The sequence below is a fragment of the Apteryx mantelli genome, chromosome 12 (genome assembly GCF_036417845.1).
Source record: "Apteryx mantelli isolate bAptMan1 chromosome 12, bAptMan1.hap1, whole genome shotgun sequence".
In the NCBI taxonomy this organism is placed as follows: Eukaryota; Metazoa; Chordata; class Aves; order Apterygiformes; family Apterygidae; genus Apteryx; species Apteryx mantelli.
This window is the reverse complement of record NC_089989.1, coordinates 11,308,139-11,326,971: the sequence shown is the minus strand read 5'-3', so window position 1 is coordinate 11,326,971 and position 18,833 is coordinate 11,308,139. Positions and strand designations below refer to the sequence as shown.

Below are 18,833 nucleotides of genomic sequence, written 5' to 3'. Positions count from 1 at the left end.
TTGCATGTTGGCATGTGTCAGGTAGAAGAAATAAGTGAAAAAGCAACCTTGCATGGAAATGTTATCACTGGTGATTGTGTTTGTGTGTGTTTGTTTTAGCTAGTCTCCAGATAGTATATTTGATATTTTTCATTTTAGATATTATTTGAGCCCAGCTTCAAATGACCTCCTGAGGGTAACGGTTCAGATAATTCTTAGCAGGGAACAACTTTTGAGTAAGAGCTAGAGCTTCATAATAAGGCTTTGAAACATTAAAGAGATCACTTCATTTCCCCAGGTACCTGTGTGCCTGGAATACATTCTCCTTATGCTGCTTTGTTTGAACTCTGGAAGGGGTGACAGAGTTATTAATTAAAACAGTGGTGTGTACAAGATTTGGAAGGAGAACCAGAAATGTGAAAGGCCTGTGAGAGATTTCCTCCTTCTCTCCTTCCCCTGTAATTTATTCTATTCCTGGTTTTCCATGTGACAGCTCTTTACTGCAAAAAAAATCTCTACCTTCCCCCAGACTAGTTTTGGGGAAATACTCAGGAACACCTTTTGCTTTCAGTTGAATTGTTGTTTAATCTCAAGTGTACGGAGGCAGCAGCAGGGACCTCCACACACACTGACTGGATCAGGTGTTAGGTACTATGCAAATATACAGCAAAAAGAACTGTAGGCAGTAAATCCCTGCCCTGGTATTCAAATATGAGGGAGGTTCTCAAAAGTACCTTTGGGCTCTTGGGTTCACAGCGCTGTTTGAGTCTATGATGTCCAGGTGCTCTGGACAACTTCATCAGATCTACGAAACTAAGCCAGATCAGTGGGCCATCCCAGCCAGTTAGCCTTTCTCTCCCGCGGTTGTAGCGGATAGCAGGGGACAGGCCTTAGTGCAAGACACTGACCCATTCCCTAGCCATACTCTCTGAGCTTTCAGAATTTTCTCCTTACAGTATTTAAACACTGCAGTCACAGCAGGGGAGTGCAGGGTTATCCAGGCTTCAAGCTGGCTTATCTCAGCTATTGGTGTTGGGTAGCCATGTCCCAGGAGACTGACTAACTTGGCCCTTGCTGTGTGCTCCACAGCTATGATTGCAGACATATACCCTGAAGCTCTGTGTCAGCCAGCTTGCTAAGGTAAAGCCAAGCTTCAGACACCTGCCTTTGAAGTTTTCCCCAAAAGGTCTCTTTGCCGGGGTGAGGAGCACAAACGTTCCCCTGGTTCCATATCTTTTGGTATGCTTTGCCTCCATCTAGGTGAGTCACTTGGTGTGAAAAGATAATTCAGGGCCCATTATTCAGCTCTGACATCTTCCAGAGCTCCATGTCCCACAGAAAACTTCCTTTGTCTCATCTACTCTGTAACCTTCTTGCCACCATTCCATGTGGCTGAGGAAAACTAGCATCCTTACTGGCATGGATGCTTCAAGAATAAGTGCGTTTTCTGCAGTGATGTCATTTAAAAAATTAATACATTAAAAATGTTTCCTTCCTCTACAATAATGATAATCTTAATTTTTGAACTTCCTGCAGTGGAACGTTTTCTTAATTGAATTCCTAATTCATTGAACATCTCTAATAAGCATGAATGGCAATTTCATCTTGCTGGCTGTGTTCTTCTAAGGAATGCTCTTTGGAGACTGGCTTATGAAAGAAAGACTTTTTTTCTGCCTCAGACCCTGAGTTTAACTCCAGTCTTTGCTCACCAGTCAGCATCAACAAGATTTTAAAAAATGTTAAAATTTGGAATCAAATACCATTAAATCTTCTAGCGCATCAGTTTGGAAAAGAACATGGACGACATGTTCCTCTCCAGAATCACACTTAAATACATAATTACTTTTAATCATGTGCTTCAGTGGTTTTCAAAACAGAGAGATTTTTCCAAACTGATGGCTCCATGGAGATTATAGGAACAGCGGGAATTCTCCAACTGCTAGTACAGAGCAGGAGGAACAGCTGAGCTGGGCTGCTGTCACCCACACTCAAATCCTGGAACCCCAGTCCTTCAGAACATGGCAGTGAAATAGGAATAAGTGCTGGGCTCTTCACATTTTGGTCTCTAGCTTGAAGGCACTAACACCATTGCAGGCACCATGGGCCATCAGAAAAACACCAGCTCCTGCCAGATTGATGACAGATTGTGAGAGGTGAAGACAGGGCAGGTGGTAGGAGACTGGACAGCTGCTTTTTGATACCAAGCGCTCAGCATCCAGCAGGAAGGGGCAGCTGAATTCACTGTCATGCTGTCACGAACACGCAGCCACGTATTGGCAAAGCAGGACAGAATAACGCAGACCCCTCCAGTCCTGGGTGGCCAAAGCTCAGTATGGTGCCAGAGCTGCAAAAGAGAATGAATGTGGCAAATGAGCCAACCATGGAAGTCAAAGCCCAAGCCCTGAGCTGCTGAGCCACCCTCCTTTGAGAACTGAAACTGCTTCACAGATAACCCCAGTGGCTTTGTCAAATCACTAGTAATTATCAGGTAGATTGTGACAGCCGGTGAAGTTAAGTCAATGAGGAGTGATGCCAAACTGACTGCTACATGCTTACCCTTCTTGTGCATCTGCTCCACAACGCGGTGCTTTCTGGTTTCCACACTCATCTCTGGTAACTGGCTTCCTCTGCCGAGGAGGTGCCAGAGGCAGACATCCCTGGTGTTGAAGGCTGTTCTTGCCTGAGCCTTGGAGCACCTCCATGGACCAGGAATCTCTTGTGCTCTGCTAAGTTCAACGCTGAATGAAATCAGTAGTGTACACTGCAAAAGGATTGCCTGTAGCTGCTTATTGGCCTCTTGCATGTAGCATGCACGTTTTACTATACCCTGTGCAATCTTACTGCATACTTTCTAGAACCCTTTTTTCTAGGACTGTGGGAACTGGAACAGTCATATGGTGAATTTGGAGCCTATTGTCATGTTCTGGTTTTTCTTCCCTATCTTTTTATTTCCACCTCACATTTTTTTCTTTGTTCTTAATATGATGTGTTCTTTGTTCTATGTCTGTCCCAGGACACAGAAAGATCTCTATAAGAGCTAAGCCACCGTTGTGCTGCCTCCCCAGCTAGTTCTGCAAACCAGCTTTCTGCCTGTGTGAGCACAGACCCAACAAAGGAATTGCTTGAAACTGGAAATTCTTGCACCACTCCCTTTCCAGCGTGTCTCCTGATGCTGACTAGTCGCCACCATGCCCTCCATCCTGAAGTGCATCTGAGGGCATTTCTAACTGTAAGTAGGTGCTTAAGTTGCACAAAGCTTTTAAGTGTAAGCAGAGCTGGTAAAATACTTTTATGTTACAGTTGCCTGGTCTACTTGAAGAAAAAGCAATGGAAAGGGGAAAAAGGAAGAAGATGGGAGTCTTGCTGTCGCAGTTAGCTAGGTTAAATGTCGCCAATGGCATACGAACACTACTTCTTATCTTAAGGGTTCTTTGAGCAAAGAGCTCCTTCCAGCAGCCAGTCTCTCTCTGCAGTACCCAGTTCATGTCGTTGGTTAGCACTAATCTTGAGGCAGTGACATTATTGGCCCTTCAAGGACCAACTCAAATCCAGCAAAGCTCTTGAAAAGAGCGCATCCCAGCTGCTGCCTGCATAAACCATAGCAGCAAACTAAGTGCGTAAACCAGTACCATTCAACAGCTCATCTGTTAATGTAGCACTATATTCTTGCAATTAATGAGTTCTCCTAGTCAGAAGCTGACATCAGTAGAGTAAGAAAACAGGCTCCATGTTCACTGCATGGAAAAAGGCATGGGAAATGATCTTCCACTTCTCACTTAGATGTTACATACACAGTTCTTGTCTCCAGGATCATTTATCCTCTATCTTCAGTATTTCTAGAGCCTAATTATTATTAAATCCCAGTGCCTTCCAGAGGTCTGTTTATTCAAGACCTGCACAGACAGGGTATGTGAGCTATAATGGGATTTGGGCTCCTTTGGGAGGGAAAAACCAGTCCAGCATGCTCTGAGAAGCCAGCACTATCCCTTACCTTTGCACCCAGGGCTGACTGCTATAGTTCACAATTCAAGAGCTGCACAGTAAATTGCATGTGGTCCAGAGGCTATGGGGCATCCAGGAAGTGATTTCTGGAGCAACCCTACTTCTTAGTGCTGTTAGTTTTGTAGGGGCTAGATGGGCATTCACATATCAGATTACAACAGTTTTGCCAGGAAAGCCACCTGCTTACCACATGCAGAACTCCTCAAGTGATCTTGTGCCATGCTGCTTCATTTCCTGTGGCACGGTCTTTTGCTCAATTGCTTCTTAAATTGTACTTTGCACTAGTCTTTGCGTGACATGCCAGGCAAGACTATGGATGAAGCATGTTCATTTGAAGCATTATCATTTAGATCTGGCAGAGAGATGACAAGTTTGCAAAAAAAAGGAGTGGAAAATAATCTATTCTTTGCAGGAGGTCTGAATTCTTCCGTCTTCTTCTCTCAAGGTCACTGTCAATCACAAGCCCAGTTATATCTCAGCTCTTGCAGAACATCTCTCCCTTGCTATTCAGCTTCATTATGGTTCCTATTTTCTCTTGCCTCCCACAGCAGCATTATACTGCACTTTAATTGCAGCTCACAAGGGAAGGGAGCCCTCATAAGCAAACTTCCCGTGAAGGGAATAGTCCTGATAAAAAACTGTTTGTGTGCAGTGAGATGATGCCTACCTTTAAACCACTCCTCTGTCTTCCTCTGTGGCCCATTATAAATATGACAGCAGGCAGGTACAGACTGCTAGCAAGTAGAGAATGTTTTTTCCCCTAACAAATTAGAGTCCAGCTTCTCAGAAGGACAGCACTGATTATCTGCTTCTGTTTTCTAAAGTAAGGTTGAGAACAGCAAGCTGTAGTGCAAAGCTACAGGCATGAACTCTATGGGACTGAAGTGTATGCAATAGCCCATTTAACTCCCAGGGCTAAGCACATCTGCTACTGCAAGAAGTTGTACCAGGGACTGGCTGGACCCTTTCAACGTTTATTGGTAATTTTGTAGAAAACATACTGTGTTGAAGATGCTTCTCCATTTGAGTTAGCATAGGATCGTTCTCCAAAAACACAGAGCATATGCAATATTTTTAACATGAAATGGCTGCTTAAAATGCAAGGTAGAGTGTAGCTAATTAAGACTGATCATTTAAAATTAGTACATGTGTCTGAGAGAATACAGTCCAATCCGATTAGAGCAGAGCATTTTGCTAAGAGCATATATAAAAACAGGTGCTCTGGAGGGGAAAAAAGTCTAGAGACTTTTCTGCTCCAGCTTACAAAATGAGACTATGCCTTTTTATGGTAATTTTAATATTCTTCCTGTGACTTTGTTTTGTAGTGGAAAAGAAACAGAGGTAATGAACACCCATGGTTCTTTAACAGCTGCAGTACATGTAATTTTTTTCCAGTTCTCCCCTTCTCCCTGATTACCCATATGTCATATAAGACAAATATTTTACTTTAAGACCCAGAGCAGATCAGAAGCACTCAACATGTTGTATATATGTTCAGTTAGGAACTTTAAATTAGATTGCAGTTCAGTATTGTGGATGGTGGCAGAGCAAGGTTTATTCCCAGCACAGTCTAAATGACAGAGCAGTTGGTGAGGGCTAAGTATGTGACCCTCTTATTGTTATATACACTAGATAGGTGACTCTGTGGTACTCAGCAGTCCCACAGTTTGGAGGGATGTTCCTTTTTTAATTCCCCAGATTCACAGCATCCCCTATTGGTTTGATTCCTTCCCTTCATTTTTATTAGTAAAACTGATGAATATTAAGAATAGATGCATGTTGTGCTGAGCATGCATCATCTAATTAAAGGGATGATGCAAACATTTCTGAAGTTTCCTGTATACGTTGACTTCTGGGGGTCATCTTTGTTTATCATTTCTTTGAACTTTGGCAAATTGATATCTACGTAGAGCTTCCTCGGAGGAAGTTGGTTTGCTTTGAAAGGAATAGCTCATTTAAGCCCACTTAGAACATGCTCAAAAGCCAAGATGAATCAGGGCTTGAACTGACTGCAGGTTTCATTGAGCAAGTGGACGCATCCCTGCCTTCGTACATCAGAGGTCTCTCAGTAGGCTGATTTTCATGTCTATGGGTAGTGCACTCTGTCTGCTTAAGGCCTGCCTGGAAGAGTGACTGCTATCCATTGCCCTATTCTTTCAGAGGGGTCTAGCTGTCATTGTCAGACAAGCCACAAGCATAACTCTCATAGTTTTCAGTAGATGAGGAGACCCACTAATCCATCCAATGTATGTTTGTCACAGCTCAGCATGCTATGTGGCTTTCACTGCGTAGAGGTTGGCTGCCTCCCAGGTCCATCCAGCTCACCTTCAGAGCAAGTCACCTGCCAGTGCAGCTTTGGAGCAGGATGTGACTCATGCTCTTGGGACTCGAGCACCAGGCCCAGACATAGCAGCAGTGAAAACAAACCCAGTGATCACATTAGAGCATTCTCTGATTTTACCATATTGAAAGCCTGAGGCAGTGGAGATAAAGGTAGCAGGCCAGTCACCTTCTCCAGCACCAATGTTTTATCACTCTGTTGGTGTGGGATTGCAGCCTTCACCCCAGAAGCCCCAGGCTGAGCTTACCAAAGATCAGTCCAGTTTCCAGGCTGGAATGAGCTCCTTGTTTGGAGCCCCCATGGTCTCCTGATTCTGCTGGTCAGGGAAATCATCCAGGGATAAAAGCTCGACCTTGCTCTCAGACACAGCTGGGCCTCTCTCCTCATCTCCTGATCTGAGGATCGGGGGAAAGGAGTTAATGTCTCTAGTCTGGAAGCACTGTTGGGGTTAGCCCCATCATTGGGTTAGCCCCAATGATCTGATTTAGCAATAAATTGGTCTACTCCTCTGGGGCTAATACACAGTATGCACCATTTCCTCTACAAAGTCTCTCCTTTTTGAGGTAGGGAAATTAAAGCAGGGGAAGTATATAGAAAAAAAAATCAATAAGTAAAAACTTTTCTTATTTGTCACATTAATAGGTTGGATCTGTAGGTTTTTTTCTTAGGCTGAACAGATTCTGATGTGAGCACGCTGATGTTGTTTCAAACCTGACATTGTCTTTAGCAAGAAGTCTGCATGGTGTAAATTGTAGCTTAGCTGGGGGATGTGACTTGAAAAAAACAAGGGCATGTAAAAAGGATGTTCAAAGAAAAATGTATCCTTTGCAAATGGAATGAGTCAACTGGCTTTCCAGGGACAAGTTTATGGGGTTCAGTTTGAGACAAGCATCGTCAGTCTGTACAGCAGCCTTAGAGCCTTCATAGTGCTTGAAAATTTTTGTAGAATTTGCACCTCGCATGAGACCAGAGATCCAAATGTTAACCTAGAGTCTTAAGGTCTGTGCCATGCATGCTAGCGAACAGAGAAATTGTAGAATCTAAAACATCAGCGCTCAGTCAGTAGACATGCACAGAATTGCCCCCATGATTCAAATTTTATGGTTCTGTGTTTAATTAAACCATTGTTTGGTGTTTCAGTGCGTTCCTTGTTGCACTGAGGTAGCTACTTTTCGGTGACATCTTCTCTTTTCTGTTTTATTTGGGTAATTATGCTGCCTTGATCACAAGCAATATTGGAGTTCTTTAAAGAAGTACATTCATCACAGGACTTGCATTTATCTTTGGTGGTTCTCCCTTCCTCCCTGTCCCTCTGGTGATAACATTGGTGAGTGTTTTATTTAAAAATTTTCTTTTTTATCATGGATGATAAAAACGTGAGGTCAGAAGAATAACTTTTCATTTGAAACATGATGCTGCTCTGAGGTCCAGTGGGAACTCATTTTAGGGTCAATACTTGGGAAAGTTCTGACTCCTCTTCTGCAGTAAGTTTTATCACATTTCCCAGCCAACTAGCCCAGTAGTGTCTGGGAAGCAGGACATCCCAAGCTTCATCCTGGCCCCAGTGGACTGAGTGTATTTAAGGAAATCCCAAGCCCTGAAAACTGACTTTGAGTAGAAGAAAATAGTGGGTACATTCTGTGTGTGATTTGGCTGTAGGCCAGATCAGTGAGTGGCTGAGTGCCCTGCAAAACACCATGTAAGACTTAGATTTTCTGAAGAACAAAGGGATTCATCTTACCTAGCTTTTATCACCTAGAAATTAGGGCTATGGGCTTCCTGTGTGCTCATCTTGAGAGAGGTGTTCCAGAGAGTAATTCCATCCCCCTGCGTTAATGTTAGGAGCTGAAAAAAGTGCGTTCTCTTAGCCCATAGGGAACCTATGGTAATTCAAGTTACATTGCCCTCAGTGAAGGAGATTTAAGTTTGGAAATGTTGCAAATGGCTAAAAGTATGCATAGAGATGGTTACTGCAGCTTAGCTGATGTGTGGTAGCTCAGTCATGTCTCTGCTCTGTCATAGTCTCTCTAACTCAGGTCCGTGGAAGAGGCTAAGGAGCCTGTTATGGCTGTCAGCCAAGGAAGTTAGTCTTTAACCTCAGCCTCAAAGAGCTGATCCATAAAAGTTGATGGTCCAAACCCCACTCTCAGAAAGGTCATACTAGCTACAAACCGTAAATATAATATCAACATCAGGACATCCCATAGACTTACTGTGTGTGTAGAAAGCCCTAGGTTATCAGCCCTAGCCTCTCCTGTAAAAAAAGCTCCCAAGTCTTAGTGTCACAGGCTACAGCTGGGCTACTTCATTTAAAATAAAGAAAAATGCACATTAAAAAAAGTATTTTCCTCATCAGTAAAACTGGGAGATTCAGAAGGTGATCCAACTCCCCCCCCCCCCCCCGCAGTCAGTGAAAGACTGTCATGACTCTCAGTGTCTTTGATACTCTGGCTCAGACCCTAAATATATCAAATAGTTGAGGCAGAGTTATTAATAGGGAAGGTGAGTGACAGATTATTCAAGTCAGGCTTCCTTCTGACACTTTGGGGGGTAAAAATAAGTAGCCTTTCTTTATATTTTATAAACTCTCTTTCTTGGCTCTCCCTGATGGTTCCCCCTCCTGCCTCCACCTCCAGAGATGTCTGAACAGTATAATTTCCTTTTATTTTTAGCCATCTTTCATAATTGAAAGTTTCTCTGTGTCAAAGAGAAAACGTTCCCATGAATTCCTCAATAAGCACTTACCGAAAGCAATTGATTAAAATGAAATATTTAATGGGGTTTTATACCCATGGACTTGGCAACACTGGTGAATCTCAGAAAAGATGGTTTAATGATATCAGGATGGATGGGCATGGGGCCATCATCTCCCCAGCCTTGCTGGTGCTTCTCGAATGCAAGCCTCTTTTGGAGGGGCGCATGGGTCAGTGGCAGGTGAGCTTCAGGAAGCAGCAACTGCTGCATGACCCCAGAGTTTCCTGCTCTTCCTATTAAGACCCTGTACCTGCTGCCTGAGGCAAAGCTGTTGGTTCTCACTTGTCAGTCAGTTCTTAGGGCAGCTGTACAACTTTCCAGAAATCCAGCCATGTCCTCAAGCAGCAGTTTATCTTGTCTAAGGTAAGAACTATTTGGGATCTGATCCAGTGTCCAGCTAGCCCAGTTCCTTGTCCCTCAAAGTGGCCAGAGCAGATTCCATCTGGAAGAAAAAAGCACAGGAGCAGCATGTTGTGATACTCCTGCATATGTACTGCCCACCTGCATGAGTTTGCACTCAAGATCTTCCAGAGCCATAGTGTTTGTCTTGGCATTTAATAGTCTCTGATGGGTTTTTCTTCTCTGGATTAGCCCAGCCACTTTTTCAGGCCATGTAAGCACTTGGCATTCAGAATATTCTGCAACAAATAGTCCCCCGCTTGCCTGCAGGTTGTGTGGAGAATCCAGTCTTTTCGTTTGTTTGGCACTTGCTTCCCCTGGTGCCTTGTTGCCTATCAGAGAGAACTGCTACTGTCACATGTGGTTCCCCAGTTCACTCTGATGTGCAGAGGTAGCAGGAGGATGTGCTAAAGTCAAGGGACCTGAACGAAGAAAAACTAAGTGAAAAAGGGGAAGAAAAAGGATTGGAAGTAGCTGTTGATGAGAGAGTGGATAGCTATAGGTGCTGGCTGTGAGGACTGCAATTGATAAAATATGTATCAGCTTTTGGGGCTGCTGCGTGGGAATTATTGGCTGAGAAAGTTCATCTGGAGATGTGTACCTCTTTTATTTTCCCAGACCAATTCTGTGCTCCCATTTAGATGTTCAGGGAGCTGGACACTACTCCTACTCAGCAGTCAATTGGATTTGGCCATGACCTGAAGAACTGCAGCAAGATCATTTTGAAGAAAGCAGAGTAACAAAGAAATAGCCACTCAATAGCATGCAGTGAGGCAGGAGTTGATTTGGTTTAACACAGCTGCTAAAATTGACATTGAGGATCCAAGGTCTTAATTGTACAATTTTTGAAATCAAACTCTCTGGAATTGAGTAAGACCTAAATAAAAAAAAATTGAAAACTCCACTAATCCAACCTCACAGCTCAAACTAGAGTTAGAGAAGGAACAGATCCCCAGTCTGTATCCACATTTCATAGTTCACATCTGTTTCATCAGTGAACCAAACCAATGTTCTTGCGCCGGATCCCAACATTGTAGGGGACATGTGAAATCCAGGCTTTGGGGCTTGTGGTGTGTTGCAATGTTTAGTCAGGTACTCAAGTATCTCACCAAGCCAGGCCTGGGAAGCTGAGAAAATTGGAATTTCTGACTGCTGGCTATCACTTAAAGCAAATGTCATTGTTCTGACTCATCTCTAGCACCGAGCTGACTGATGTGGAGGTAGAGATAAACCTTGATTTCTTCTCTGCCCTTTCTCCCTCACTCAACAGTTGCTAACATCTCCTTCCTACATATCCCCTTCAAGGCTGTCCACTCTGGCCACCTCATCAGGGCTTAGTTCTCAGCCACCTCCAAGCACAGAAAACCACCCCATCCAAGGGGGCAGCATGTGATGGCACCTCTCCTGCTCAGGATAAAGAGTAGTTCATTCAGAAACCTGTCTTCCTTACTCCGCATGGGGAGTCTGTATGAAGAAGAGAATGCAAGCAAACCCAAGCTGGAGGCATTTTATCCAAAAATATGCACAGGGAACTAAACACTATATGTGAGGATTCAGGAAGATGATCAGGGAACAAAAGGGAACTACCCATAACTCCACTGAAATGCTGATATCTAGCTGTCCATAATTTTGTATGTGCCCCCCCTTGTTTGGAGGAAATTGTTGTTAAAGAGACAGGTGATAACTGGTGTCTCACAGATTCTCGGTAGCCAAGAGTGTAGTGAATCCTTTCCTGTCCTCAAAAATGAGGAGGCATGACCTCAACTTATCACACCTCCCTCCAGATATGCCTCCTCTGCGTATTAGCCTAGGAGGGGTCTCACTTTCTGTCTGTGTCAATTCTTATTGTTTTTCTATTGTGAAAGCCATGGAAGAGAATTTGTTGTGTACTACGTTCTTTTATGAATCATAATGTGATTGGAGTTCATGAATCATAACAAATAGCGTTGCCAGGTATAGGGAGGATTATATGATATGTGATCTAGTAACTCTTGACTCCTTAATCATCTGTGCTAGGTTCTGAGCATGTTGCACGACAGATGACATAATTGACTTTTTAATGTGAAACCCCAGAAAGGTGTTTATTTCGTAGGTATTTCCTCACTCTGCTTGGCTAGAGCATCCTTGCCTCCCGGCCTAGTTGAAACAGGTGACCCTATCCTATGATTATTGTCATATCAAAGAGGAGTTTCCCACTGGGAGTTCTGCAGAGATTTCAACAGCAAGAGAAGGCAGTGAGTCCAAATTTTGCAAGAAGCTGTTGTTGTGCAGGTTTCTGTACCCATACAGAAGCCCATGTGGCCTCCAAGGAAGGCTGAGCAAGTTTCATTCTCCTGTTGTCCTGGAGAAGACATCACCGGGTTGGATCCATGACTGTATTCTAGTCCTGTGCATGCACATGTGAGCTGCATGGGGTCAGAGCTAGTAAACGCATGCCACTTGTGGATCTTTAATTCACTCCTGTCCACCAACCCCAAAGAAACATTTTCCCCTGTGGAGAACTTGGCCCCATAATGAGACAGAGAAAGTATCTACTCTCCCTTGACTGGTCCCACACCAGCAATGGCAGTCCCTTACAGCTGCTGCATCTCACACTGCATGCAGCTAAAGTGTGCGCAAACCAGCACAACGTCCTTAACAGTCTCTAGGGCTAAGTTTAGGTTAATTATCAATAAAAATACATCTGCAGTGTGAAAGTAATTACATTTAATTGCTGAGATAAATTTAAAATAATTGCCCAGATGACATTCCCACTTCCAGTGGCTTTTGTGAACTACCAGGGGTTTTCTGGGTAACCCCATGATGTCTCCATGCCAAGGGGAAGGCCTGGCGTGGACTGAATATCTGCAGTCTGACCCCTGCTCCTCAGTTTATAAGGGCTAGATCCTGGCTCAGGTTTTCACTTCCGAAGTGTGTGTTTGCACTGCAAGCTGTGTAGATTTGGATGCTGTTGTGACAGAGAGCCGGAGTGTGCTGCCTGGGACGGGTTAATATAAGGGAGTGCAGAGGAGAATATGAAGTGGTCAGGAAATGGGGCAGCTCTACGAGTCGGGTGCTTATGGAAAGTAGCTTTGTGGCAGCAACACTCCAATAGCAATAATGCCTGTTTCTTCTGTTTGGAGACAGAAAGGGCCAGCCGGGGCCCACTCTCCCCCCTGAAGTGATGTACAGCCCCAGGCAAAGCCCAGCTGGGCTTCCTGGTCAGAGCACAGAGAGCATCTCAAGACCTCCCAACAGCAGGAATATCTTCTAGTGTTGTCAGAAGGAAAGGATTTGGACGTTTTGTCTTAACTCTTTAGCGTTTGAAATTTTGAGATTTGGGACACCAGCAGGGAGGCAGTGAGGTCTGCTGGAATGCTTTCCCATCCCCTGCAGACAGACAGCATCTCATGACTCAGTAACGGGAGCTCTTGGATAGCTTTTTTTTTTTTAATACCAGTTACTGGGGATTATATACTGTGCAGTTAACTAAAGGCAGAGCAGGCAAATCTGGGTCCTCCAAACCTGTAACTTGCTCATTTTGCCTCTTTCCGGGGCTAGGACTTTTTGCAAGCACTCGCTGACTTAGGTCTGCTCTCCTGCCCAAGTGCTTGCTGACTGAGGTCTGCTCTCCTGCCCACCTGTCTTGCCAGCATCAGCCATGCTCTGTTCAGAGCTCTGACAGAGATTTTCCAAGACAACAAAAGTGCCTAACAGCAATTCATGCTTTTGAACATCTTCCCTGCTGCCCTTGGAATTGTTTCAAATTAAAAAAAAAAAAAAAAAGCCTTTTAAATGTTGCCTCCCACACAGTGTCTCTCTTCAGTGTTCATTAAGCCTTGCTGCAGGTTCAAAAGTTTCTGATGGAACAGCCTGCCCCCTAAAAATACAGTTTTGCCAAAATAGAAGCATTTCACAGAAGGCAATAATTTGGCTGAATATTTTGCCAGCAGGATTCTCTGGCATGATGCTCAGCGTGATTCTTTTGCAGTTCGTTTCAGCATTTTGTGTTTTTGTTTAGTTTTGGATTTCATTTTCTTGTACAAGATACTACTGAAACAAAATATTTGGATGTTTGCAAATAATTTTGGGGGGTTTTAGGGGGAGAGGAGAGTGTTCATTTTCAAATGCATTTTGAAATGCCAAGATTCCCTACTGAACAGAAGTTCCGTTTTGCTGTCAGCTCGTGGTATCAACTCTGGATACATAGAATTTAATGTCACTATGGAAGGACCTGAACATCTTTCCCAGTAATATACTCTACTTTTGGGATGGTGAATTATTTAAATGCTAGCCATGGCTTTAGTCTGTCCAAAATCACAATCTTGTACTTCATTAATGGCAGTGTCGTAATTGATTATTTCTTTTCTGGTAGCAGCTGGGATCCCCTGTCAAGGAACAGGGTGCAATTGCATTTGGTACCTTCCTGAATGGTGACAGTGAATGGGGAAGACACTGCTGGCAGTCAGGGGGCTGGCGCGATGCACTAGATCAATCAAACCTAGGAATGGAGTGATCTGAACATGCTGGAGGGCAGGGAGGTAACAGCAAAACTAACAGCAGAGAAGTTAGGCAGTTGCTTGATAAGACCAGTTCCAAATGCGAGTGGGTCATGGGCTTTGCAGGTGAGGGATGAGTTTCAGGAGGGATTGAAAGACGCATGCTATCGCAGCCCTGGGAGTTGTGATTTGGAGTTTTTCCTGTGTATGGGAATGGAAGAACATGCAGTTGCCTACAGAGAAGCTGGAACGCAAACAAGGCCGGTCTTAGGCAACGTAGAAGCTAGGATTTGTGGATCTTATAGCAAGAGCATAGGGCAAAACAGAAAAGGGCTTTCAAGGCAATAGGAAATGTTTGCATTTGATATGCCGGTGTAAATGCTGTTTTCTGGCACCTGGAAAAACTGTTCAGTAGTCATAGTGGGAAAAGAGAGTGAAGAATGTGTCCAGCTGAAATTCCTGCAGCTTTTGGCTCAGCAGAGCATAATTGCTTAAAACTGGAGTCTGGTCAGGACACTGGAACTAACACCTCCGCACTTGCAAGAAGTGGAATCTTGGGTGACCACAAGTAGTCAGCCCGGGATGCCATTAAAATGGCAACACCTGCAGCCGTACAGAGCCCCTAGCTCCCTGCCAAGGAGTTTCAGCACAATGCTAACCCTGCAGGGAGATGCCACCTCCTAAATCACCCAAACCACTTCCTCCAGCACCTGGATTTTCCTCAGAAGTCTCCTATCCAAACAGTGACTAGACGCATGTAAAAATACTGCTTCTCATAGCAGGCTGCCATGACCAAAATAGCTGGGCTGGGCTTTGCTTAATCCGTACTGCACATTGCCAGGGAGACGCCAGCAGAAGGAATAAGCTGTTCATAGTGCCTTGTTCCCCTTGGTGCTGGCAGAGCTGCTGCATGCCCGGCCGGTGGGGAGACCTGCGGCATTTCCCTATTCCATAGTGGCACCTACTGGAGCTCTTTAGAGCACAACTCCTCGCTGCAGAGCTTGGGACAGCCCCTCCAGCTGCTGCATGGAGGCACATAGCACGCAGGCACTCGCAGCTGCTTGCAGGCTCTCATAGGTGTGACATTATTTCCAGATACAACATGCATCTTCACTGCTTTTGCCTGTTCAATTAAGATAGCTGTCCAAGTGCCAAAGCGGTACCAGCTTTCAGGTCTCTGACGCGTCAGTCCAGGTGGGGATGGATGGTCCATGGGAACCCTTGTTCCTTCACAAGAGATCCCCTCTCCAGCGTGGTTGCTCCAGGAAACAGGCCCCCTGCTTTCGATCAGAGTCTTTTCTCATAAGCTGAGTTCTAGCCTGGTGCATTGGTTGTCCCTCACTAGCTAGGGACAAATACCCAAAGTTTGCAGGGATTTTTCTGTTTCTGCATGCTTGCAACTCACATGCCAAAGGCAAAAAATCCACAGTGATTCCCTCTGGTCTTTTTTTTTTTTTTTTTTTTTTTAATCAATGGAGCCAGGCAGATAGTCATCAATAGCAGGCATGTTGGCAGAGCCAGGAATCTTCTGTGATGGAGATCCTCCCTTGCTTTCCTGCCTGAAGAGAATACATGAGTGTCCTACTCACTCTTTGGCCTGAAGTAGACCTGGCGGAACAGATCTGCAAGCTGTGTGCATTCTGTGCTCCCATGCACTTCCCTAGCACCTGGCCAAGTTGATTTGACGACTGGATGTTCCTGGACGTAGACTGAAAGACAAGCAGAGACATCTTTCAGGCTTGCTCTTTGGAGCCTTCAGCTGGGGGAAGGTTGTGGGCCTCCCAAGTGCCCTACTTGTTCCTCAGCTCTGTTTCTCAAAGGCTTGAGGAAACTGCAGAAACTGAGAGATGTTTTTTTCTCCTTTCTCGAAAGCACAACTAAAAATAAAACAAGTATTGAAACTCAGCCCAGCCCACAAAGCAGAGTGTGTAGGTGTGATGCTAACCAACACCTGGGGCTGTGAGGCATCCTGGGGGATCTGACACCTGAACCTTCTTACACCACCTGGCAGACATGTTCAGTCTTTCTTTTCATTCTTTCTTTGGCATCTTTTCAGAAACAAGCAAGATGATGAATATAAAGTTGTTTTGTTTTGTTTCTAAATGCCCTACACACGTTCCAGTTGTAGGCAAAGAGGCCGAAGAAAGGATGTTGTTTTTCACTTGTAAAACCTGCGGGAGGCTGGCAGTTGGCACTCAGGGACCTTCGAGCTGCTACTGCTCTCGCTTCTTTTATTTCCTAGCTGAAGGTTTGTAGAGGTGGCTGGTAGAAAATGGTGATGAGAGATACTGCTTCATGGCGGAGAATTAGGATGCCTCTGAGCTTCTGCCCTTGGCGGATGTCAATAGATCAGTGCAGGCTTGGGCAATGTAAGCCTCACATATAGATGCACAACAAACTGTGCACAAGTGCTGAGTTCTCAGACAGCCCTGGGTGGCAAAGGGGGAGGGTTTAATGGAAGGAAGTTCCTACAAGTACCGGGAAAGCATGAAACCTCAACTTAAGGCTCTGCTGAAAGGAAGGCTGCCATGGCGGTTGAATAATTATGGGTTCTCTTTGGTTGGCCTCAGTAGGTAATGTGTGTGTGCCAGCCACACAGCGCACACCTCCCTCAGACCAAACCCACATGTGTGCTGGTGGGTACTGTGTGTGTGACATGGGAGGACACAGGTCTCCCCTAAAGAGGAGGAATTCGTAGGGCCTTTGCAAAGTGACAGAAGTCAGCAGAACGTGTTTGTGTGCTGCTACCACACAGTCTGTTGCAGCCCCCTGCAAAGCCTGCACCTACCTTGGCATAGCAGAGGAATTTGAGGGAGGTGAGCAGTAAGCAAACAGGCTCGTAGCCAGCAATCAATATCAACTGGGAGAGGACTTGAAAATATGTTAATCCTTAATAGTCCAAGGGCTACAGGTACCATGGATGAGGGGCTGTGGTGAGCGAACATGGACTTGGTGTCATCTGTAATGCACCAGATGCAATGGATATTGGCATTTGACATGAAGGTGATTTGCCACCACTGGGTTAGGTAAATTGCTTGGTGATACTCAGACCCCAGAGCAGCTCATGTTCTCTTTGTCCTGACCCCAGAGTGGAAGGCATGGCCAGGAGGCGGTATGCAGCCTTGAGGTTGGGAGGTTTAGCCCAATGCAAAAAGGCCCATGGTTTGAGGGGTAAAGGTAGCATATGTGGGACAGTGTATGTACAGGACAGCACAAGACTGGTTTTATGAACTCTGTTAACCTACAGTAGCCCTCGCAGTCCAGGAATACCTCTCAGGCCGAGCATCATAGCTACTGCAGGAGAACCTGTGGGGCCTCCAGCTGCCATAATAAGTAGTAGTTTGCCTTTCTTCACTCCCTTCCTTGTCCCCAAAGCCTTTTGTAGGGCTGGGAATTGGTAGGAGAGAAAGCGTCCTCATATTTGCCCAACCCCTTCTGAAGGGAGTTGCTGAGGAAGCTGTGGGGCACCCCCACACCTAGGGGATATGCTCCCCTCCTTCAGAGAGGCCAAGAAGACTGGCAGATGGGAGGCAGGGTGTGGACAGCTGCAAAGGGGAAAAGGTACTCCACAGGGCAGTGATTTTTTCCCACAGGTGAAACAACCACAGACAGACTGAATCACAAACCCAGCTCAGCCTGACAGCCGCCACAGTATGTTGGGGTACTACAGTCTCTCCAGAGAGCGCTGCTGGAGTTACTGGGGTAGCAAGCTGCATAGAAGAGCAGGGGAGCTGGAAGAAGGGCTGAGAAAATCCAGGTGAAAAACAAACTGGCCATATTTTCAGTTGTAAATTCTCAGAGATGGGGCCTCTCTGTTGCTCCAGTAACACTCAGCCAGGTGCTGGCTCCAAAACCAGGCAAATAAAAAGCTGTGAGTGTTGCCTAGGCCCTGAGTTAACCTCACATCCCTCCATCCATCACTGCTGCCAACGAAAATGTGCAGTTGGAAGCAGTTAATTCCCCGTGCACTTTCTGTCAATCCACCTTTCCTGCTTATCTGGGGCCAGTGGGCAAGAGGACTCCAAGCCACTTTCCCAGAGGGACCCTGTGTTCAGGGCAAATCCTCTGACAAGTGCCTAGGCCAAGCACTGTTTCCCAGGGAGATCAAGGAGGATTGAATAATTAATCACAGCTTGTCTGGGGGAGGATGAGGAAGTCTGAATTAAGGTGTTAACAGCTCTTAAAAGCTTTCCTGATTTGCTGAGGGTGCTGCCTCAGATTATCTGGAAATATTATTAGCTGGAATGGGAAAGGGTTTTTTTCCTTTCTAGTCTCTTTGCAGCCACCCAAAATCTGCTTGAGCCTTGGATACAGTTTTACTGTGTGGGGGAAGGTGGGGGAGAGGTGTTTGCTGTCAGGGGGTCAGCAATTAATTGGCTCATTCCTTTCTCACGGTTATTTTCTAATCAACATCTGCCACAGTGCTGGTGCCCACCCTGTCCTTGCCTCTGCTCAGCAAACAAGAGCTGCAGGGATTTGCGTGTATTATGCTGTTACGGGGAGCTCGGGGCCGCCAGGCCTGCTTCGCAGAGGCTGCTGGGAGGTGCGTTGGCTCTTGCCAAGCCTCTTTCCTGCTGTGGCTCTCAGCTCTTCCCCACTTTGTCTCATCTTCGAGAGGAGATGATTAGTGTCTTCTCCCGCAGAACATTAGCTTATGGGGGAGAACTGTGTGTTAAGAGAAGGAAAGCGATGCCACCAACAGATGGTAAGTGAAAGCAGAGTCATGCCCCTTTGCTCTGAAGGAAATGTTCCTACTAATGTCTCTATGGCCCATTTGTTCAGACAAATGCTCTTGTTCAGTACAGTGACACCTGCTCTCCCTGTCCATTGCATAACTTGTCTTCAGCCACATCTTTCTGGAGCTCACTTTAGGGAGACAG

The 18,833-nt window shown here is 45.3% G+C and overlaps 1 long non-coding RNA gene across 2 annotated transcripts in view; it reads left to right on the top strand.

Annotated features, from left to right (window-relative positions):
- The window catches only part of LOC136993163 (uncharacterized), a 182,537-nt gene that overhangs the window by 105,935 nt on the left and 57,769 nt on the right, over positions 1-18,833 (top strand). For both annotated transcript variants that reach the window (XR_010885365.1, XR_010885366.1), the window contains exon 3: positions 2,993-3,208. This is a non-coding gene — a long non-coding RNA (uncharacterized lncRNA). The remainder of the gene's footprint in view (positions 1-2,992; positions 3,209-18,833) is intronic.